Source organism: Schistocerca americana, chromosome 2, assembly GCF_021461395.2.
Source record: "Schistocerca americana isolate TAMUIC-IGC-003095 chromosome 2, iqSchAmer2.1, whole genome shotgun sequence".
NCBI classification, from domain to species: Eukaryota; Metazoa; Arthropoda; class Insecta; order Orthoptera; family Acrididae; genus Schistocerca; species Schistocerca americana.
The window spans coordinates 452,320,514-452,341,696 of record NC_060120.1 but is presented as its reverse complement, the minus strand read 5'-3'; the positions used below and the strand labels follow the sequence as shown (position 1 = coordinate 452,341,696).

The window sequence follows — 21,183 nt, the reverse complement described above, 5'->3', positions numbered from 1 at the left end:
TGAGCTTTTGCTCTTCCGTCCTGCTAAAAACTCCAACCTGGACCACGCTGATTGTCTTTAGAATGAAACAGAGCGTGGTTTGCATGGCAGATGAATTTGTCCAAAAACCCAGAAGCTATTCGTCATACTGAAGGGAAGAGTGTTAAGAAATTTTACAACTACTATATCTGAAATTTGTGTAAAGCCATCCCCCAAGATAAATGCTTTAATTCCCGCAAATAGTGGCCGAACACGTTAATAGTTACGCACATTGTGAATTCATTGGGCTGCATAAAGTGTAATAAGAGCAGTTGTTGCTAAAGTTTACGTTATAAGTTCTAAAGTACGGAAGATGTTACTGGTGGTTTTAAGTTCCAGAACTTCGATTATTATCATTATTTTGACGCAGGCCTGAACAAACTTCTGTCTAACTTAATATAAATTATATTCAAATGAACAATAGCTTTGCGAAGTACAGTTAACTCCTGTTCTAAGACTGTACACGCGTAGCAAAAATTTAACAGCTGCAGTTTAGCAGTCAAATACTTGTATATTATACTTCAGCTATGTGATCACATTGTTACATTCCGACTGTTACCAAAATAAAATTTAGCTTGTCTAGAATTTTACAATACACTAGTGTGGCTGGGGGCGGGGCGAAGAGGAGAAATACACTAGACAACTAATATTGTCGTCCAACGTCTGGCTGCATATATGACTCCACAATCAAAAATACCACTCATGGAGGTCAACTACAATCACCGCAGCTATGGAAAATTCTTTTGAACAGCCGTTCCGCATGTCTCATGAAACGTAAGTGGGATACTGAACACGTTTCTCCAAACATTAATCCTATACCTTGGATCACTGGAACGGAGAGCTTGTTGGAAAACTGCTGTGAGTCGTATAGCTTCTAAGCGCTGTTGTTATTGCGTAGTAGATTCTCGGCTCGACTTCCTCAGGGTCGCGTTAACTGCTTCTGCTGTTTCACGTGACAACCGGTGTAGCTGGTAGCTGGCTTCCCAGGCGCTGAAGATCAGAGCAACGTGTGAAGTTCGCTCTATTCCTCTTCGACGAGGTAAATAAGAGTTTACCGTGACGAAGATCTCGACGGAAGTCGTGTCTCATGATGGACGTCATAGTGTGTTTCACATGTCAGGCAAGGGGGACATTAAGATTTAACGTCCCGTCGACATCGAGATCATTAGAGACGGAGCACACGCTCAAAATGGAAGGATAGGGAGGCAAATCGACCGTGCCCCTTCAAAGGAATCGTCGTGGCATTTGCCTGGAGCAATTTAGGGAAATCGCAGAAAACTTGAAGCTGGATGGCCGGACCGGGCGCGGATTTGAACCGTCGTCCTCCCGCATGCAAGTCCAGTGTGCACTGCGCCACCTTTCTCAGTCACATCATTGTGTGTGTGTGTGTGTGTGTGTGTGTGTGTGAACAGAAAGTAGTGCCTTTGGTACTGTTGCTGTAACCTATTCCATTTTTTCGCTGTTGTGGTTCTGCGCGATGAGGTCTCTGTCTTGCTACGTAACCACACCCTTGTATTGGTATCAGAGCATTACACGTGACAGTACGACGCGAATGTGACAGATTTAGAAACCAAGTATTCAAAATAGTGCATATTTCTTATACGTACAGTATTCGAAAAGAACAGTAATGGGATTAATACAGTTTCACATAGGTCTGAATCGCCGCTTGAAAGAATTATACGCATAGTCGTAGGAAGAAGATGAAACGCGTCGGGGCGGCGAGATTCCGGCCTTCGTGACCAGTCAAAAACCATCAGAGATTTGTACATGGAAAATAACGCTGCAATCGTACGAGTACCGCTGCTGTGACAACAGCATATCTTTAGTTTCAAGTTTTACTGTTGTATGCGAATGTAAAGAAGACAAACGAATAGGAAGGCGTACCTCCTTTGCAGGTTAAATTACTATTCAGTCTGTCTCACGATTTTGTGATCTTATAAATCCATATGTGTCGTCGTGGAACTGTACTTAGTTAGCCTGCGTACATTGGGACGTCCGATTTTCGGCGTTTTTCGAGCACACAGTGAGCGATGAAAGTGAAGTGTTCAACTAAAATATTTTACAAAACGTCCAAAAATGGTTTTCCTGGTGTACGCAGGCCAAGTAAGTACAACTCCAGGACGACACATGTGGAATAACAAGATCACAATATCATGAGAAGAACCAGCAACTAGTGCCAAAATGTTGTTTCTCATCTAATAAAAAGAGAATAAGAAGAAACCGTGTAACTTATAATAATAATACCTGTAATCATTTTGTAACATTGTTATTACGCTGTCCAGTCACATTAATGTGACCAGCTTTCAAAAGCAGCGCAGTGCTGTGAGACATGCAGAAACATAGTCAGTGAGGTTCTGGAAAGCACAAACAGGTATATAGAGCCATGTCGACTCCAATGCCTTGGACAGCTGCGCTCGATTTCTGTGTTGGGGATCCATGGCGCGGACAGCCCGATCGTGGTGGTCTCACATACTCTCGATTGGGTTTAAATCCGGGAGTTTGGTGGCCGGGGGGGTACGGTAAACTCGTCGTGGTGGTCATCGAACCATGCACATACACTGCCAGCTGAATGACACATTGTATTGTCCTGCTGGTAGATGATATCCTGTTGAGGAAAAAGATACTTCGGGTATGAGTGGATATGGTCCCCAGGGACAAATGCATACTTGTGTTGATGTATTCTGGCTTCCAAAATGACGAGATCAGCCAGAGAATGTCCTCCAGTCTGGACACTCCCAATGACGGTTATAGCGTGTTTGCTTTCCAGTCCTTAGATCCCGACTGCCATCTGTCCCATGGATTATAATGTATGATTCATCCGAAAAGTCCATATGTCACCATTCAGTGGACGTTCAGTTGCGGTATTGCCGTGCAAATTCCAGCCTTCGTCGCTGATGATCAGCAGTCCGCATGCGTGCATGAGCCGGGTGCCTCCTGCGGAAGCCCGTACCCCTCAACATTCACTGAACGGTCGTTGAGGAGACACTGTTGGCAGCCAGCCCCTTGGTTCCTCTTGGCGGTCAGTTGCTCAACATTAGCACGTCTAAGTAAGCAAAAACACGCTGAAGAAGGTCGCATGCAACAGGAACCGAAACGTCGATTGCTTTATATATATTGACAATGCGGTCATAGACCCAGAAAAATTTTATTGAATGTGACAATGGCCGCGGAAGCCTACGTTTATGTTAGCACGTCTGTTCACCAGTACAAATCTTTACAGCCCTCATTCACAACTGTCATTTCTGGACCTTGATCCACTGCAGTTGCCTCGGCGCCAGTTTCGGATGACGCCATTTTGCCGTGCACGATATAATCTGAGGTGACGAAAGTCATGCGATAGCGATATAGGCCGGCCGGTGTGGCCGAGCTGTTCTAGGCGTTTCAGTCCGGAACTGCGCTGCTGCTACGGTCGCAGGTTCGAATCCTGCCTCGGGCATGGATGTGTGTGATGTCCTTAGGTTAGTTACGTTTAAGTCTATGGGACTGATGACCTCGGATGTTAAGTTCCATAGTGCTTAGAGCCATTTGAACCATTTGATAGCGATATACACATATACAGATGGCAGCAGTATCGCGTACAGAACATATAAAAGGGCGATGCATCAATGGAGATGTCATTTTTACTTAGATGATTCATGTGAAAAGGTATCCGACATGATTACAGTCGCACAATGGGCATGAACAGACTTTGAACGCGGAATGGTAGTTGGAACTAGAAGCATGGGTAATCGTATTCCGAGATCCACAGTGTCAAGAGTGGGTCGCAAATACCAGATGTCAGTGATTACCTCTCATCGCGGACAACGCAGTGGCCGACGGCCTTCACTTAACGAGCGAGAGCAGCGCCGTTTGCGTAAAATTATCAGTGCTAACAGACAAGCCACATCGCGTGAAATAAACACAGAAATCTATGTGGGGCGTAAATGAACATTTGCGTTAGGACAGTGCGGCTAAATTTGGCGTTAATGAGCTATGGCAGCAGACGACCGATGTGTGTACCTTTGCTAAGAATATGTCACCTGCAGAGCCTCTCCTGGGTTCGTGACTTTATTGGTTGGGCTCTGGACGACTGGAAAACCGTAGCCTGGTCAGATGAGTCTCAATTTCAGTTGGTAAGAGCTGGTGGTCGGTTTGGAGTGTGGCAAGCAGACCCGACGAAGCCATGGGCCCAAGTTAACCAGCAAGGCACTGTGCAGGCTGTTGTTGGCTCCATAATGATGAGGGTTGTTTTTATGTGGAATATGGATCAAATGGCTCTGAGCACTATGGGACTTAATTTCTGAGGTCATCAGTTCCCTAGAACTTACAACTACTTAAACCTAACTAACCTAAGGACATCACACACATCCATGCCCGAGGCAGGATTCGAACCTGCGACCGTAGTGGTCGCGTGGTTCCAGACTGTAGCGCCTAGAACCGCTCGGTCACCCCGGCCGACCCGATGGCCAATGATCTGCCCTATTGAACGTCAGGTAAATCACTCCGTTTTCGCATTACTACAAGGACTGCATTGTTTTCAGTGCCTCAACCCCCCTCGACACGATTTATATACCCTCCACTGCTAGTGCTGCCATCTGCCGTTCGTGAGTGGTTACTGCACGTTGACGTCGAATATAGGCGGTAGTCACCTTAATGTGACTGAACCGTCTATATTCATAAAAAAAGATATGCATAACAGGCTACTGAAGATGCTTGACAAATAAAAAGAAGTGAAACGCATATGATACTACACAAACAGGCTTTCATTTAGTTTCATAGTTAGGTAAAATCACCAAGAAGATCGCACAACGTTACGTCACATTGGACATTGAGAGCTGACGTTAGTATTTCTTCCTGATTGATGGAAACGAGAGCAGAAAGCAGTCGGCTTTCACCGTGAGGTTGATCGCCGGGCGACCCGGTGATGCAACAGATGCTCGCGGACCTTGCGAGAGCCGAGCTGTTACGGAGGCGGCCTGTAAACCGGCTGGCAGCTGCGGGCCTGCGGCTCTGTAGAGGCGGTAAACACCAAACAGCCCGCGGCGGCCGTCAGCGGCAGAACGGTGCGACCTCTGGAGGCCGGGGCGGCGCGGCGCCTGCTTGTTCATTCACCTTGCGGCTCAGCGGTGCGCAGGCCAGTGTTTTGCTCCGGCTGACAAGTAACGGCGACCGCCGCCGCACTTCAATTTCCCTCACAAAAGAGGTTTCCCAAGGTTGTGCTCTGTACAGCGCGTACCACGTCACGTCTACTGTCGTGGCATTTCGTAAACAGTTGCAGGCGGAGAAACGAGGTTACTGACAAGTGATAGTAAGTAAAGGGGCGACCTACTCGTGTCCCCTAACACGCAGCGTGGTGGATTGCGATACAGAGGTGTGAACGAGATCCGGACCGAATCCGAGCGCGACATTAATGAGCGTCCGATTGGTACAGCGACTAGACAGCGTGTGGTTTTAACGCGGATTGTATGCACTGCTTCCTCGTTTAAGAGAAAAACAACGCGTTAGTGGTTAATTTCACAATAAAATTCAGTTGTCAGTCGCGTAGGTTCGCCTGCTTAGCTGAGTGGTAACGTGTTTGCCTCCCTTGCAGCGGGCCCGGGTTCGATTACCGGCCGGGTTGGAGGTTTTCTCCACTCGTGAAGTGGGTGTTGTGCTGTCTTCATTATCACTATCACCGACTCGCAAGTCGCGCAATGTCGCGTTACCTGAAATAAGACTCGCAACTCTGCTGCCGAACTCCCCCGGATGGGGCCTCCAGGCCATCAGTACCACACGCTCATTTCATTTTTTGTCAGTCGCGAACATATTTTCATTTCGCCTTGCCGGTTTGGATAAATTACTGTTGAATTGTGCAGTAGTGGTGATTCGCAACAGACTGAAGGAATGCAGGACATTTAAATAAATTGAAGCATGCCGTATTGCATGACTGGGAATTTTCCGCCAGAAATTTCATAGTCAGGGTTTATAACATAATATTCTTCTCGACGCTATTTTCCTTGCAAAACAACATGCCTGGTCTCAAAGTAACATGATGCAAATGAACAACAAAGTTACTTGCTAGAGGTTGTTACCCGCTTGATCAATATCGTAGACTTGACGTTTATTTTTTACGGAGACGATGGAGCTTCTAGACAGCGTTAATCTTCACAGACGTCTATTTGGGGGCGAAAAATCACTTTAAGATCGAAAAGGGCCTTTACGACCTAATGCGATTTAAAACTGGTATACATAGAGTACCGTCTTTTAACACCACAAAATGCTCAGCTCCAACATTAATAGGAGGAGGAGTCTTCAAGTTTAAATCATCACCTGAAAAAAGAAGCTTCGTAGTTAATTCTTTGTTCGGAGGTACACGGCTGCAGTGCCAGTACACATACAAATCCCTGTGTCACAGTACCGTAGCACGCCGCTGGGGGTGAGAAAAGAAAATGACGCTACCCATTAATGAAGCGGAGTGCGCATGTGGTAATTTTCATTTTATTTGTAGGAGTAGAACGCTGCAACAATCCATGAGGAGTTGAAGAAACTGTACAGCAAGAATTCAGCATCATGTGGCATAGTGGCAGGTGGCGGAGTGGCTTCCATTGTGTTCCAACAAGTTTGCATGACGAAGAATGAAGTGGCAGACTTCCTTTCAGTGAAGAACTGGGAATCGCACAAGGAATGGTAGGCCTGGTGCTCCAAGACATGCCTATCCAAATATAGGTGATAATAGAAATATGAAAATCAGTCAGGGATGAGTTCTCAACGCCTTGGACGACTTTCTAAACACACCAAAGGTCTGTGTATGAAGATAGTAACTGCTCTCGAAAGAACAGATACCATTGGTGACCGTGCAGCTTCTCTAGAATAAATGATAATTAATTGAAGCCCTGAGCTGCCGACAGGTGTTGTTGATATACCTCGATGGAGGCAGCTGAAAATGTGTGCCCCGACCGGGACTCGCTATTCATCTGTGTCCTCGATGGCTCAGATGGATAGAGCGTCTGCCATGTAAGCAGGAGATCGCGGGTTCGAGTCCCGGTCGGGACACACATTTTCAGCTGTCTCCATCGAGGTATATCACAACACATGTCGGCAGCTAGGGTTTCAATTAATTATCACCAAAGTTTGCCGCCCATTGGTTTCCCGACTGCTCACATACATCAGAAAGCGGAAATGCTGCAGGTGTGTCCGGCCAATCCAGATGTCTTCTGTCGCCGCCTAATCACCTTGGGTGGATGCCATGTATATCACTACGTTCCCCAAACAAATGAGCAAAGAAAGCAATAGAAACATGTGGACTCACCACCACCGAAAAAGCTGGAGATGAAACTTCATTACAGAAGGTGATGCTGAGTGTGTTCTAAGATTGTCATGGTCTATTCTTGACAGATTATGCTCGTAAGGGGAAAACCATTGCAGAAGCATACAGCCGAAAACTGCAGTCGAGGTTACAAGAGGCTGTGAATACCGAGTGCTAGAAGGTGGTGTCCTTACTCTATAATGCTGTAGGTCATTCTGCACGTGTCACAGTCACTCATGCTGTTTTTGTAGGCTATCAGGTTTTGCTTCAACCCCATATTCTCACGATGTGGTACCCAGTGTCTTCTCCCTCTTTCCTCGGTCGAAGAAACCATTGCATGGAAGACATTTTGAGAGTGACGACGAGGTGATATCAGCGAAAATATAGATTTCTACAATCAAGCAGCCACAACGTAAGCCATCGTTGGGAAAGATGTGTCGCGTTGACAGATAAATGTCACCAAGTTTCGTAGTTGCAGCTCGATTCTCTCGAGGTGGTAACTCAAACTTGATAACTACTCTTCGTATTTTTTGGCAGAAGAAGCCCGTTGAGGCTCGATTGGAGGCTGCACGAGGTGAATGGGCACTAGGAAGCGAGATGCTTTGCTTCGCTTGTGTAGCTTTCGGTCGTGGAGGAGCGAGAGGCGGAAGTGAGGGGAGAGAGGCGGCGGGCGCGTAAGCGGCAGAGTCTGGGGACGCCCACAGCACAGCCTACAGAGCGGCGGCGGCAGGACGGCCGCCTCCACCTTGGCCTTCGCGGACGGCTGCTTTTTGCGCGGCGGTCTCGCCGCCTTTCACGTGACGCGGCCGGCGCCTCGCCGTCTACAGCGCTCACGTCACGCGCCGGCAGTCGCAGCCAGGAAGAGACCGGCACTGCGCCTTCTGTCCGCTTTCAGCCGAGGGCGGCGGGGGCGCTTACTGCGACGGCAAGGGATAGACCACAGCCAGAGCTGTAGCACCACGTTCACATCGAGGTAGATTAAGAGAGGCGGAATAAGAGCGAAGCGGACGCGGATAGAGCAGGAAATTCACTGAGGCATTTAAAGGACAGGTCCGTTATTCGTCCGAAATGATTCACGGGTTCCAAATTCAGTACACTCTGGAAAGTTTAGAGCCGTGCTTCTGTCACAGAGGAGTAATCTACTCGTACAAGCGGGACCATCCGACCGCCGTGTCATCCTCAGCTGAGGATGAGGATAGGAGGGGCGTGTGGTCAGCACACACAACTCCCGGTCGTTATGATGGTTTTCTTTGACCGGAGCCGCTACTATTCGGTCGAGTAGCTCCTCAGTTGGCATCACGAGGCTGAGTGCACCCCGAAAAATGGCAACAGCGCATGGCGGCCCGGATGGTCACCCATCCAAGTGCCGGACACGCCCGACAGCACTTAACTTCGGTGATCTGACAGGAACCGGTGTATCCACTGCGGCAAGGCCGTTGCCCTACTCGTACAAGGGGTGAACAAAAATATAAAACAAAGCGAGAAATGCATCCTTGCAGATGCTCACGAAGCCTGCAGGTTGCGGTGTTGTATTTGATCACGAACGGCACCTGTCTTCAATTCGTTGAAGTGTCTGTCGTGGTTAGAGCAGTGATCTGCGTAGTCGTAGCTGCATAATCTCGACTGTGGGCAAATTGTTGGTACTCGTATGGCAAGTGGTTCCTTAACTAAGCTACGCCAAGTGGGTCGTGTTTCAACAGGGACCGTATCGGACACTTAGACGGCACACAAGGAAGTGGAAAAACTTTACCCGCTAATTCAGAACGCGGACGAAAGTGTGTGTTGAGCGATCGTGACAGACGGTAATTGAAAAGGACCGTGGTGAAAAATAAAGGTATGACAACTGCAAATGTAGCTGCAGTACTTATTATCGCACTCGTGAACCCTGTCGGCGCCAAAACGATATGAGGGGGGCACCATAACCACGAAATTGCAGGGTGATCTGAAATTCCAGAAACACCTAGCGGCGGTGCAAATGCCAAAAACAAGAAAAAGTGGTGCTCAAACCATTATACTCCGCAAGCCACCCAACGGTGTGTGGCGGAGGGCACCTTACGTGCCACTATCATTACCTCCCTTTCCTGTTCCAGTCGCGTATGCTTCGCGGGAAGAACGACTGCCGGAAAGACTCCGTGCGCGCTCGAATCTCTCTAATTTTACATTCGTCATCTCCTCGTGAGGTGCAAAGAGGGGGAAGCAATATTTTCGATACGTCATCCACAAACGCACCCTGCCGAAACCTCGACAGTAAGCTACACCGCGATGCAGAGCGCCTCTCTTGCAGAGTCTGTCACTTGAGTTTGCTAAACATCTCCGTAACGCTATCACGCTTACCAAATAAGCCTGTGACGAAACGCGCCGCTCTTCTTTGGATCTTCTCTATCTCCTCTGTCAACCCGACCTGGTCCGGATCCCACACTGATGAGCAATACTCAAGTATAGGTCGAACGAGTGTTTTGTAAGCCACCTCCTTTGTTGATGGACTACATTTTCTAAGGACTCTCCCAATGAATCTCAACCTGGCACCCGTCTTAGCAACAATTAATTTTATATGATGATTCCACTTGAAATCGTTCCGTACGCATACTCCCACATATTTTACAGAAGTAACTGCTACCAGTGTTTGTTCCGCTGTCATATAATCATACAATAAAGGATCCTTCTTTCTATGTATTCGCAATACATTACATTTGTCTATGTTAAGGGTCAGTTGCCACTCCCTGCAGCAAGTACCTATCCGGTGCAGATTTACAAGGGGTGCGCCCCCCCCCCCCCCCCCCTCATGATCCATGGACCTTGCCGTTGGTGGGGAGGTTAGCGTGCCTCAGCGGTACAGATAGCCGTACCGTTGGTGCAACTCAAACAAAGAGGTATCTGTTGAGAGGCCGGACAAACGTGTTGTTCCTGTTCCACACTATTCCCAACTTCAGGTCGAGCTTACGCCCCAAGAATCAAAGATAACGGGGTTTCGGCGATGCGCCCCATGGTTACTCTGCGTCATCGCATTACCGCCAAGGATTATCTGACCATTTTCGCTGATCATGTCCATCCCATGGTAGAATGTTTGTTCTCAACGGTGATGCTGTGTTCCAAGGCGACATGGCCCCTGTTGACATAGGCCGCATGATCCAGAGCTAGGTTTGTGACCACGAAGATGAATTGTCGCATCTCCCCTATCCATCACAGCCACTGACCTCAATATTGCTCAGCCTTTGTTGTCAACTTTGGGCAGACGTGTGTGTAATCCCTATCCATCTCCACCACTGTTACTTGAACTTGCCACTGTTTTACAGGAACAATGCTACACTGTTCCCCAGAATACCGTACAGGACGTGTATTTATCTATTCCGAGGTGACTAGAACTGTTTCGATTGCCAACGCGTTACCTATAGCGTTTTAGGCGCGACAATGTGTTGTGTTCTTGGTATTTCCATACTTCTGTCCACCCCTTATTGTTGTTATTGTTAATATCTTCAGTCCAGAGACTGATTTGATGCAGCTCTCCATGCTACTCTATCCTGTGCAAGCATCTTCATCTCATCTACTGCAATCCACATCCTTCTGAATCTGTTTAGTGTATTTATCTCTTGGTCCCCCTTTACGATTTTTACCCCCCACACTTCCCTCCAGCACTTAACTGGTAATCCCTTGATGCCTCAGAATGTGTCCTATCAACCGATCCCTTCTTCTAGTCAGGTTGTACCACAAATTTCTCTTCTCCACAGTTCTATTCAGTACCTCCTCATTACTTACGTTAGCTATCCATTTGCCACCCTGGATTAGCCGAGCGGTCTAAGGCGCTGCAGTCATGGACTGTGCGGCTGGTCCCGGCGGAGGTTCGAGTCCTCCCTCGGGCACGGGTGTGTGTGATTGTCCTTAGGATAATTTATGTTAAACAGTGTGTCAACTGAGGGACTGATGACCTTAGCAGTTAAGTCCCATAAGATTACACACACACGTTTGAACTTTTTTTTTTTTTTTTTTTGAGCTACCCATCTAATCTTCAGCATTCTTCTGTAGCACCACATCTCAAAAGCTTCTATTCTCTTCTTGTGGAAACTGTTTACCGTCCATGTTTCACTCTATGCATGGCTACACTCCACACAAATACTTTCAGGAATGACTTCCTGACCCCCTCGTGAAAAATTACGGCTGTAGTTTCCCCTTGCTTTCAGCCGTATGCAGTACCAGCACAGCAAAGCCGTTTTGGTTAGTGTTACAAGGCCAGATCAGTCGATCATCCAGACTGTTGCCCCTGCAACTACTGAAAAGGCTGCAACCCCTAATAAGGAACCACACGTTTGTCTGGCCTCTCAACAGACACCCCTTTGTTTGGGTTGCACCAACGGTACGGCTATCTGTACCGCTGAGGCATGCAAACCTCCCCACCAACGGCAAGGTCCATGGTTCTTGGGGGGCTACCCCTTGTAACTTCCTCAATTGTACCGCTTTGGTTCGTTGTCGCTACTTTTCTCTCTTTCTCTGTTCTATTGCATGGTACATATGATGGTATTTTCCAACGGTGGCAGTTACAGCGCTACGATTTGTAACTTGTTCGCCTTAACACTTCCGCTGTTCTCATTAGTACTTGATAAAACTTTGTAAAGCTGAGTTACTACGAGCGACAAAGATAGTAAATTTCGCTGTGTGTATATTTAGAGTAACGGTGAAGACACGTAAAATCGTGTTCTGTCGAAACGTTAGTTATACAAAAGAACTGCGGTACAAAATTTAATTGGTAAAGTATTTGTTACCCTTCCCAGCGTGCCGCTAATTACGGCTGAGGTACTTCCTTCCATCTCAATTTGGAACTCAACCCTCTACTCTCAACTTCTGGAACAATGAACTTGAATTATTAAACCTTTGCGGTAAATGTCACGCTTTTGTTACCGTTCGCCTAGAATTAATGCTGAGTATAATAATGATATTTGCCCTTTTCCTCAACTTAATGTTGTGTGCCCTACGACCTCTCTGTATATCGAAGGTACTAATGACACATGACCATAATGGTTGGTAGGGTAAGGATAGAACTCCGTCTAAGAGTCTAATCAAGCCTGCAGGTTTGCATGCCATGCCACCTCCCTATAGACTGCTAGAACTGTGTTAGGCACTCATGAGCAGTTTCAGTCTTAGACGATTTCAGGAGTGCCCCAAGGCCGTTGCTGATTACAATTTGAATTAATGATATAGTTGATAACGTTGGAGGCTACATGAGGCTGCTCACGGATTATGATATTGTCTATTGGAACGTTGCAACAGCAGAAAGCCGTAGCAAAATACATGAAAAACAGTAGAGGGTCGATGATTGGTGTGGGACTGGCCATTGACTCTGAACGTAAAGAAACGGAGCACATTTCGCACAAATAGGCGAATAAATCCGTTTATGCTCGAGTACACTATTGACTGGAAAAATTAAACTCCTTGAAGTATTTAGGACTGATCATCCGGACTGACCTAAAATGGAATGACCAAATGAAACAAAAATAAAAACACACGCCGAGATTAACTGGTAGAATCTTAAGCAAATGAAATTAATGCCCGAAGAAAGTGGCTTAGGAAACACTTGTTCCACCAATCCTTGAGTACCGTTCATCAGTCTGGGGCCGTAGCGAGTTGGATTAATAGAGGAGATAGGAAGATCCAGCAAAGAGCGGTTCGATTCCTAACGGGACCGTTTAGTTGCCGCGAGAGCTTTACGGAGTTGCTCAACAAACTCTAGAGACAGACGCTACAAAAGAGGATTTGTGTATCACGGAAAGATTAATTGTTGAAATTCCGTGAATATTCCTTCCATGAAGAGTTGGGCAACATACTAGTTCCTTCCCGTATACATCTCGCGAAATGATAACGACGGAAAAAATAAGAGAGAATTACTGCATGACGTTGGTCACTTCTTATCAGTAGACAAGTAGGCCACTCGTCTGTTAATCGTCTCAATCTATATAGTGCGTCTTCTCATTTTTGACCGTCAGGTTGTTGACCAGACAGAAAGAGAGAATCCACTGGGCATTTTAAAAGAAGGTGTTCCGGAAAAAAAACCTTGCTCTCGTATCCAACGGCAGGGATAAGTATAATACTCTACCGACGTTGAAGTAATTGGAAATTGATGCTGCTTACGGAATTGGCTGTGATACCTAACCATCCTGATATTTATCTCTTATTAAGCCACGAGAAACCTGAAACAAGATGGCTGGATGATGATCTTAATGTCACTAGTTGTGACTATTAACTACTTCATCATGTCGCTGGTGTAGTCGTATAAATCCACAACCAACCCCCACTTTCATTGTCCCGGGGCATCGAACTTCAAACATGATTTTCTTTTGTCGTCGTACCAGAAGAAATTTGTCGACAGAGAAGTAAATACTTTACCTCCTGCTCAACAGACTATAGTACGTAGAGTTGTTTGAGATCATCAGATACACTCGAATCCAGTAGAGGCCTTGAAGTAACAACACTGTGGCCTTGCTCCTAATGCAATCGAACGGCTGTCCTCTGTAGAGGTAGTCTAGATGTTACTGATATACGCAACAACATAAAGTGGATAGCCTGAGGCACGAGAAAACAGACGGCGTCACCAGGTGGCCGTCGCGACCGACACAACTTGCGACACGTACGGAGTACCTGCTCCACTATGTGCACAACGTTATTTTCATGTGCTTGACGAGTGGTCGTACAGAACGTTTAAGAAGACAGTGTTCGAGAAAGTGTGTCGTGTTGGAAACAGCAATAACAGCTCTGATCATTGGCAAAAGAGACAAAGCATTGTCCAAAATATGAATTTGATTTGCTTGCCGAAGAAAATTCAGAAAAGTAACCACAAACTAATGGTAAACTTACGAAGAAAATAACTGATGATTTCATAATGTAGCAGTGTCTTCAAATCCCCAGACAGCAGACAAAGCGATACAATAAAAAACGGAAACTTCGAAAACAAGAAACCTAGGATGACGTCGTGTGGCCGTGATGTGTGCTTAGTTTTTGGACGACCTCGACGTACCACCACTGGAAACAACAACATACCGGAAGACTTCCGCATTTGTGTAGCTGCCGTAAACACCTGCTATCTCAAGGTCTTGAATCTAGAGCGGCGTATTAGGATGACAAGTGCAATACATTATCTGCTTGCGTGCTCCGCAACAGCTGATTTCTCTTCTTGATATGATTTTGAATAAGAACGTACTTCCACTTACGTGGAGTTAAGGAAGCGCATTCTAAAAAATAAATAAATACGTAAATATATAAATAAAAAGTAAACTTTGCGTTTCCCGGTCGAAATCATACAACGCCGACGGCTTCCCAAAATTTTACAGCCCTATGTTGTCACACAAGGTTGCAACAGACTGAAGAACTGAGGTGGTTGCTGATGGCTCAGCACAAAATGGAGGTCCGTGGGTCACAACTCTACTGCATTCTCCACCCTGTTCATAAACAAAAGAGCGATTTCATGCTCTCTAAATCCATTTCTTCAGAAGGAAGACCACATCGTCGTCTTAATCTACATTTTCGCTTGCAAAACGCTGGTTCTACTGTAACATTACAGACACTTTCGGCTGCAACATAAAATAGCTTGAATTATCCATCGGTATTGACATCGGTCTCATATTTACTTTTCAGCTTTCTTAGCATAATTCAAATTTTGCCGTCATAGGAAGTCAGTATCACCTCTTATTCACAGTGACATGGTAGGTTACGTGGGGTCGGCTTCCGTGATGGGACCCCACAAAGCACGATGCAGAGCATGGCTCAACTTCTCGAACATTATTTTGAGAGGCAATCTGTAGCAATCGATGCACAATATAAAAAGTCCTGGTACCGTTAATATTTTCAATTAAAAGAGACGTTTTAATTAATACTGATTAATTAAATCTATATTGGAACCATCGTCTACTTACGACACAATTTGCATTGCAAAAATCTGAGGCGATATTTCTGACTTGAGAATAAAATACAATCTTTTTATACATATATCAGCCACATTTTGTTTAATTTGTTTTGTGATATTTTTGTAGTGAATTTCGATTTGTGTGTTTTTAGCCCTACTATCGTCACGTTCACTTGGTTCAGTCATTATAACACCAAAATTATATGTATGCATACAGAATCGGGAATCTGTCAGGGCCACCGAATTCTATTTTTATCCACAGAATCATAGAGAAAATTAACCTTCTGTGTCGATGGAAATTGGACAAATGACAGTTTGATTCATAAGACGATTTTGTTATTCTGATTTAGCGTTTTATGCCATAACAATACGCATAGTAATGCTTGACGTCCAGGAATAGAGAAAGCGGTCTTTATACAATTTATGAACTTTTTTTTTAATTTACAAAAATTTTTTAATCCTTAGACCGTATTTACATAAGTCAATTAAAATAAGCTGACAAGCTAGTTTCGGTTGCAAGCAAGAATCATAATCAAGTCATCAACTGGAAGCAGTTAATTCCATAAATTATCTGGGAGTAGACATTAGGAGTGATTTAAAATGGAATGCATATAAAGTTGATCGTCGGTAGAGCAGATGCCAGACTGAGATTCATTGGAAGAATCCTAAGGAAATTCAATCTGAAAACAAAGGAAGTGGGATACAGTACACTTGTTCGCCCACTGCTTGAATAATGCTCACCAGTGTGGGATCCGTACCAGATAGGGTTGATAGAAGACATAGAGAAGATCCAACGGAGAGCAGCGCGCTTCGTTACAGGATCATTTAGTAATCGCGAAAGCGTTACGGAGTTGGTAGATAAACTCCAGTGGAAGACTCTGCAAGAGAGACGCTCAGTAGCTCGGTACGGGCTTTTGTTGAAGTTTCGAGAACATAACCTTCACCGAGGAGTCAAGTAGTATATTGCTCCCTCCTACGTATATCTCGCGAAGAGACCATGAGGAAAAAATCAGAGAGATTAGAGACCATACAGAGGCATACCGACAATCTTTCTTTCCACGAACAATAAGAGACTGGAGTAGAAGGGAGAACCGATAGAGGTACTCAAAGTACCCTCCGCGATACACCGTCAGGTGGCTTGCGGAGTATGGATGTAGATGTAGATGTAGATGCATATACGAAATGCAGGCTGAATTCGAGTTGGATATATCAGTCATCAAGCTGTGACATGCGTTGTGTAGAAAGCATCATGAATAATAAAACTTTTTCTGAACAGCGACAACAAGACTGAACCAAGCTTTATACTATGTTCTTACGAGACGCAATTTGATATGGACGGTTTATTCAAGCTGTGTCTCGTACAAATATGGTGTACAGCGTGGCTCAGTTCTGTTGTTGCTCTTCAAAAAAATTTTTCTTCTTCATGTTGCTTTTTACACGGACGCATGCCATAACGACTGCCATATTCAGTTCGTGTTCAACCAGCATTTCGTTTACGCATGATGTCAAGATTGTTGCTACTTACAACCGAAACGAGATAGTCACCTTATTTTGCCTTATGTAAATGCGATCTAGGCATTAGAAGATTTTTATAATTTTTTAAAAGTTTTAATAAATAATACGCATAGGTAGATCTCAATGTTTTAATATAGTGAGCTGCTTCCATTAACCGCGTGAAAAATGATACAAGCAGGAAATAGAGCGTATTACGCGACGTTAAGATTCTCTAATTACAAGAGCAGCAAAGTGAAGTGTATGGTCTTCTCTCGTATTACCTATTGTTGCGTAAAGGTGAGTAATATAAAGAGGCATCTATAAAAAACCCAAAACTTTTTAGAGAAAAATTCTGAGAAAAATGTGTGGAGCTGTGAGAGAGCCAGAGGGTTGGGGAATATGCTACAACTATGAATTACAGCAGCTATACAGGGGAAAGGCACAGTAAAAGTTATAAAAATTTGATGTAGACTACGCTGGTAAAACATATGGAGAGGATGATGGATGAAAGGATAATCAAAGGAATAATGAAAGTGAATGTGCACGTTGTGTGACTAGGGCCTCCCGTCGGGTAGACCGTTCGTTGGGTGCAAGTCTTTCGATTTAACGCCACTTCGATGACTTGCTCGTCGATGAGTATGAAATGATGATGATTAGGACAACACAACACCCAGTCCCTGAGCGGAGAAAAGCTCCTACCCAGCCGGGAATCGAACCTGGGCCCTTAGGATTCAGATTCTGTCGCGCTGACCACTCAGCTGCCGGAGGCGGACATAATGAAAGTAAAACTCTATTCCACTGGAAGGTAGGACCGACGAAGCGCAAGTCGCCTGGACAATGTGTTGGCTGAACTTACCAAGGTTAAGACCCGAGGAGGGAAGAGAAAAATAGAGATGGATGGAGGCAGGTTGTTGACGAGGCCGAGGATGATCAGGGGTTGGACTGCCAAAGAAGGAGAGGAAGATGAAGGAGATCCAAACTGTGTCGTTCTGTTCTTGGGACTGCGTCCTCAATAAATCGGTTGAAATTAGGTTGGAAGAGAACCGTAGCAATAGTAACATAGGATTTCCATTGCGCAATTCACAGAACCCCATTGCAGCAGCCATCAAAACTCAGTTCTCTTTGCCTCTTTCCTTCACGGCTTCAGAAATCGCATTCCCTTCTCTAGACTGTCGCGGCCTTAAGGTGGTGACGGCGTACAGCCACGGGGCAGGACCAGACAGAGGCGGTGGCATTTGCCGCGTTGCGCCAGCTCCGGAGAGGGGCGGCATGCGCATGCGTCACCTCCTCCAGGGATCTGGCGGCGGCGACAGTTGAGTATCGCGGGCGCCGCTCACCCCGTCTCGCCGCAGACGGGCTGCGCGGCCGCTCCAGCGCGGCTCACGACCGGCATCTGTCTTGTCAGGAGGCCCGCCCACCGCCAATCTGCCCGTGATGTATGCGCCGACTGCGGCCCACCCTGTATTCCCGCACGCTCTGTGTTTAGCGGCCATGTATCTGCCCTAACGACGCCGTTTGCTGATGACCAATAACTTGTTTCAAAACCAACAGACTCTCCCTCTTACTTACTTCTAGCCGTGTATCTGTCCCAGTGATGACGGTTATTGATGGCCCGTAACCTGTTTAGAAACCAACAGACTTACACGCTGACTCGATTCTAGACGTTAGTTGTCGAAGTTCAAGAAAAACACCGAGCAGTAATGAAACCATCATGTACGAGTATATTCCGTGAGTCAATGCACGTTACTGGAAGATACTGATTCAAATTCAGTCAACCACACTTCGGTTCACTCAATTTCCGTGGAAACTTTGAAGTGATTCTCAGGACGAATACCTTTCACAGAGCTCCATTCAGATCGTTCCCACACATTCGTACAACTGTGCTGGAGCGTCGCGTCTGCTGGTTCTGTTGAAGTCCTGTTGAGTGTTTCAGGAGAGAGACAAAGTAACTGCAGCAGTATACAGAAGATGCATGTTAAAAGAGAAATGCCTCGACATTGACTAAAGGAACAAAAATGTACCCGGACGGAAATTATACTTTACAAACTTTATGCCTCTAAAATTTCGTGTTTTAGAAATTTATTTGTACCTGTGCTCCACAATCGATGTTACAGTGCACCACTGCCGCTTCCCGTTTCCCTGTTCCAGCCGCGAATGGTCCTCAAGTGGAACGATTGCTGATATGCCTCCTCCTGAACTCAAATCTCTCTTATTTTGCCTTCATGGTCTTTTCGCAAGATGTATACGTAACAGGGAACAATATATTGTTTGACCCTCGTAGGAAAGTATGCTCTCAAAATAAAGGCAGGAGGAAGGACGATTAGAGTTTAACGTCACGTCGAGAGTGAGGATACAGACGGAGCGCAACCTTGGCTTAAGAAAGGATGGGGAAGAAAATCGGTCGTGCCCTTTTCAGAGAAACCATCCCGATTAATGTAAATCACGGAAAACCTAAATCTGCATGGCCGGACGGGGATTTGAACCGTCGTCCTTCCGAATGCGAGTACTATGTGATGACGATGATGATGATGTTTGGTTAACGGGGTGCTCAACTGCGCGGACATCAGCACCCGTACACATTCCCACTCTGAACATAGCCCAATCTCGCCACTTTTATCAATGACGATGGAATGATGAGGACAACACAAACATCCAGTGCGCGGGCAGAGAAAATCCCCAACCTGGCCGGGAATCAAACCCGGTACCCCTTGAACCATAGGTGGCAACGCTAACCACTAGACCACGAGCTGCGGAAGGTACTGCGTGCTAACCGCTGTGCAATCTCGCAAGGTACTCTGAGAATAATAACAGTCAACCTCAGTCTGATCCGCAACGTCTCTCTTGTAACGTCTGCCACAATGGGTGAATCAGCAACTCCCTGACGCACTCGCGCTTACTTTAGCCAACTCGTGACTAAATGGGAGGGTGTTCTTCGCATCTTCTCTATTTTTGCTGTCAATCATACCGGTTAATGGTGCAGGCTGTCGAGCAGTGATCATATGGATCGCGAGAAGGCAGGAGAACAATAAACCAGGTGCATTTGAAATGTGATGAGGTAGAAAAATATTAAAACTGAAGTAGCCAGTTAAAGTTTGAAATGCAATGATTATGTAAAGAACAGCAAACGCGGTAAGGTTATGTAAAATAAGAAAAGAGTAGATTAGCGCAAAAGTATTAAGGAAGGAGCAGTAGAGGCAAAGTTGTAAGAGGAGACTAAGGACTAGAAAATAAAGAACAGATCATGAAGGGTGTTGCGTAGGGTAGGTGTTTATAACTGAAAAAATTATCATAGAGTACGTGGAGGACTGTGCGGCACTAGTCAAAAAATCCCTCTTTAAAGCATTAAAAATAATACATATACGAAATTGAAAATTGCAGCAACAAGATAGAACGATCCGAACGAATCCAAATTTGGAGGATGTACGAAACAGCGTACGAGGAAAGACTAGATAAGACCATAAAACTAATGGGATCTTACATTGTGAATCCGTATAGATCAGTACTATGACGAGCTTGGGTAGCGAAGAACTTTCGAACGAACTGGGAACGTGAAAAGCAGTATCAGTACACTTTGTCACAAACGGTCTAATGTGTTCTCTGCATTGGGGTTAATCTGAACTGCAGCTACTACACCACGGAGAATTTAGAGGACATTGAACTTTTCCTTCTTATGACAATCCCTTTTGCTATATTTCAGCGGGACAATACCGCAGCGCGCGTGGAGTGAAATATGTAAGCCTTCTTCTAAGAATGGTGGGTACTGCTGCTTCCTAGGCTTACTTATTCTGCTGAGACGTTACGCATCAAACATGTCTACGATAGGATGGATGTAAAACACGTTTATCACAGTCCCGCAGTATCTATTGTTTCTCTGCGGATTCGCAGATAAATGGCGGGAAGGGAGGTCAAATGGTTCAAATGGCTCTGAGCACTACAGGACTTAACATCTGAAGTCATCAGTCCCCTAGAACGTAGAACTACTTAAACCTAACTAACCTAAGGACATAACACACATCCATGCCCGAGGCAGGATTCGAACGTGCGACCGGAGCGGTCGCGCCGTTCCAGACTGAAGCGCCTAGAACCGCTCGGCCACAGCGGTCAGTCGCTGGGCCCATGGACTGTTGATGACTGGAAACATGTTGCCTCGTCGGACGAGTCTCGTTTCAAATTGTATGGCGCGAATGGCTGTGTACGGGTATTAAGACAATCTTAAAAATCCATGAACGCTGCACGTCAGCAGAGGGCTATTTCAGCTGGTGGAGGCTCTGTAATGACGTGGGGCGTGTGCACTTGGAGCAATATGGGATGCCTGATTCGTCCAGATACGACTCTGACAGGTGACACATGCGTAAGCATCCTGTATGATCACCTGTATCATTCATGTCCATTGTGCATTTCGACGGACTTGTGCAATCGCAGCAGGACAATGTGACACTCCACACGCCCAGAACTGCTGCAGAGCGGCACCAGGAACACTCTTCTGAGTTTAAACACTTCCGCTGGCCACCAGACTCCCCAC

The 21,183-nt window shown here is 45.8% G+C and overlaps 1 non-coding gene and 1 pseudogene across 1 annotated transcript; one reads left to right on the top strand and one right to left on the bottom strand.

Annotated features, from left to right (window-relative positions):
* The first annotated feature begins 6,954 nt into the window (after positions 1-6,954).
* Positions 6,955-7,029, top strand: Trnat-ugu. The gene has a single exon. It is a non-coding gene; the product is annotated as a tRNA-Thr (tRNA).
* A 1,576-nt stretch (positions 7,030-8,605) lies between these two features.
* LOC124596894 lies at positions 8,606-8,723 on the bottom strand (annotated as a pseudogene).
* Positions 8,724-21,183: the final 12,460 nt, after the last annotated feature.